We start from the raw sequence: 3,803 nt of genomic DNA on the forward strand, positions 1-3,803 counted from the left end.
GGCCATTCAGGGGACAGACACTAATTGGGAGGACGACTCCCTGAGGGGCCAGGAGGGCAGAGGAGCTGCGGGTGACTCTGCCAGCCGTGGCCTGGGGAGCTGGGAGGACAGAGGACCATCAGCCAAGGTGAGGGCTTGGTCAGGGCAGGGCGAGGGGATGGATGCAGGCCTGAGCCTGGTTGGAGCTACAGACTTTGAGGTCTGGCAGAACCTCTGCGTCAAGGCATAGACAGCTACCACTAGTGGAGGGGGACGTGCTCAAAAGACCACCAACAGTCAGAATGGGGGGCTGCCGAGCAGGAGAGGCCTCTCTGAAGGGCGGACCCTTCCTCCCTCAGGCGGTACCTTTCCTCCTCCCATAGCTGCTCTTCCAGGCCATTGACAGCTGGGGGACATTACCCATCATCCTCTCATCCACAGTGACAGGCAGTACCAGGCACAGAGGCACGGCCTAAGAAACCAGTGGTCTGGAGAATGTGTGGGTGCTGCCTGTCCCCAGGCGTGGGTACAGGCAAGGTGGGTACAGGTACAAGAGCGTCCTTCCCATAGGATGGAGATGCAGGGCCCACAGAAGAAAGGGATGGAGCCCCGGGGCAGGGCAAGAGGATCCCATCTGGCTCCTCACAGCTGCTCCGAGGTCAAGTGCCTCCAGCAAATCCCTCAGGACAGTGAACTTCTAAAAGGACATAATCAGAAACCCGTGCGTCGGCTCAGCCGGCGGCTGTCAGAGCATCTGTAATGACTTCAGACTTTCTTAATCCCTCCAACTCTGCAAGTGTCTTACATAATCCGCCCGTCCATCAGCAGGGAAACACATAGTGCAATGAGCAGGCCTGTCCCCACGTGACCCGGCTTGTAGGACCGCAGGACAGCAAAGACAGGGCTCCCCCTCTGCCTGGTCAGCAGGCTGCTCCCAAACCCGCTTCCCCCAGGGCCCCAGGGGCTAGGCGGCTGGCATTTCCAGACTCACTTTGTGCCCAGTCATGGACAAGGCTTATTCCTTTCAGTCCCAATAAAATACTGGATGCCCAGCGGGCCCATCCCTCCCCTGGGATGTGAACAAGGCCTGGCACACCCTCTCCAACAGGTCTGGGCCTGGGTCTGTTTCTCATTCCTCCAGCCAAGCCCCGCCAGCTTCCCATACTATGTGACATCCAGGGATTCCTGGCCTGTCCCTGGGAGACTGAGTCCCTGGTGGCCCATCTGGCATGACTCTGGGATTCTGAGCCCTCCTCAGGTGTGTGATCTTGAGAAGATGCAGCAAAGTCAGTGGTCCAGAGAGTAAAGCCAGTGCCCAGAGCCAGGGTCTGAATCCGGGCTTGGAGCCATGTGGCCCTGGTAGGCTGTCCTCCCCATGGGGGCCCCACTTCCCAATGTTGGTGAACACACTGCCTGCCAGACACGCTCTGAAGGCCTCAAGGGCGTTCTCATTTTCTCCTTGCACAGCTGCAGGAGGCTGTGTGAACACGGCTCTGAAGTTGCTGGTGAAAACACCAAGCCAAGGGGAGGTTGGCTGGCTTGTCCCAGCTCCCCAACTTGTCCTCGGTGGCAGGGACAGGACCAGATTCAAGCCTCTGGCTGACAAGCTTGATTCTGCCTCTCAGAACAGCAGCGGCTCCAGGGCACAGAAGCCCAAACCCAGGCAAGGGCAGGGCTGCTACCTGCTGGAGGCCCCTCCCAGCTCCTGGTGGCTGTCGGTCATCTATCGCTTTCCTTGGCTTATAGACGCATCGTCCTGGCCGCTGCCTCCATGGCCAAGTGGATTTCTTCCCTGTGTGTGCATCTGTGTCCAAGTGTCCTCTCCTTGTAAGAAGACTAGTCATCGGATAAGAACCCATGCTGATCCAGGATGACCTCGTCTTAACATGATGACATCTGTAAAAGTCCTTCTTTCCAAATAAGGTTATGGTCACAGGTATCAGGGCTGAAACTTGAACTTGTGTCTCGAGAGACACAGTACACCCCACAACAGCAGCTGAGACCAAAAATCAATGAAACAAGACTCTACAGGCTGCCTCACCACAGGGACCAACCAGAGTTTGATTTTTGTGGTTCAGTTGCTCAGTTGTGTCCGACTGTTTGCAACCCCAAGGACTGCAGCATGCTAGGCTTCCCTGCCCTTCACTGTCTCACAATTTGCTCACATTCATGCCCATTGAGTCGATGATGCCATCCAACCATCTCATCCTCTGCTGTCCCCTTCTCCAGCCCTCAATCTTTCTGAGCATCAGAGTCCTTTCCAATGAGTCAGCACTTTGCATCAGGTAGCCAAAGGATTGAAGCTTCAGCTCCAGCATCAGTCCTTCCAATGAATATTTAGGGTTGATTCCCTTTAGGACTGACTGATTTGATCTCCTTGTATTCCAAGGGTCTCTCAAGAGTCTTCTCCAGCACCACAATTTGAAAACATCAATTCTTCAGTGTTCAGCTTTCTTTATGGTCCAACTCTCACATCCACACATGAAAAACACACTACTGAAAAAATCATAGCTTTGACTAGACGGATCTTTGTCAGTGAAGTGATGCCCCTGCTTTTTAATATGCTGTCTAGGTTTGTCATAGCTTTTCTACCAGGGAGCAAGTGTCTTTTAATGTCATGGCTGAAGTCACCATCCACAGTGATTTTGGAGCCCAAGAAAATAAAGCCTGTCACTCTTTCCATTTTTTTCCCCACCTATTTGCCAAGAAGTGATGGGACCAGATGCCTGACTAGAGTCTGATTGAGCCTCTGGTTTCAGCTGCCTCCTGCCAGGAAGTCCCAGGACAGAGGAACACGAAACACAGCACCATGAGGATGCAGTCAGCAAACCCAGAGTGCAGGCACCTCCACTGTCCCAGGGCCCAGGCCCAAGTGTAGGGCCAAGAAGGGATGAATGTGGAATTTTCCCAGTAAAAGAGACTCAAAGATACACCGGGTCTAACTTACTGAATAAACAAAACCACGTTCCATTTCTTGATGTGGATGGTGGTCTCATGGGTGTCTGCCTCATAATAATCCAGCAAACTAAACAGTTCTCCATGGTTTTTCATACACGTGCTTTATTTTACCATGAAAACATTGGGCTTCCCTTATGGCTCAGCTGGTAAAGAATGTGTCTGCAATGCAGGAGACCCGGTTCAATTCCTGAGTTGGAAAGATCCCCTGGAGAAGGGAAAGGCAACCCACTCCAGTATTCTGGCCTGGAGAATTCCATGGACCGTATAGGACTTTGGGATCGCAATGAGTCGGACAGGACTGAGCAACTTTCACTTTCTTTTACTATAATTGTCATTATAATCATCATGTTTAAATCACTTCCAAAGGTTTCTGGAGAGTTCCTAATGTCCAAGGCTGTGCAGTGTGGAGCACTCAGTGAAAAGACAGACAGACTTGCTCCCTGCATCCATGAAGCGCACCACCGGAGGCGGGTGGGTGGCAGACAGGTAAACCCTGTGCACACAGGCGATCACAGAGTCTCTGCATCGATCCAGCATGGGGTGCATGAGTGGGGGCGGCAGGGGCATGAAGCCTCAGGGAAGATGAATCTGAACCAATGAACATTCCCCAATTCCACTGAAGACAGAGTGCCTTTCACTTCAGTGGAAGGATCTAGACCAATCACCAGGAATAACAAAGTGAAAGTGAAGTGAAGTCGCTCAGTCACGCCTGACTCTTTGCGAAGTGGTGACAATGCTGACGGCTAGCCTTTATTGCCAATCACCATGTCCTGGGCCCTCTACCAAGAGCCTTGCGTGGATATCTCATTTAGCTTTCACAACAGTCCCCATTTTACACATGAAAAAAAGCAGAAAGAACTACTAGC

Source organism: Ovis canadensis, chromosome 12 (assembly GCF_042477335.2).
Source record: "Ovis canadensis isolate MfBH-ARS-UI-01 breed Bighorn chromosome 12, ARS-UI_OviCan_v2, whole genome shotgun sequence".
Lineage (NCBI taxonomy): Eukaryota > Metazoa > Chordata > Mammalia > Artiodactyla > Bovidae > Ovis > Ovis canadensis.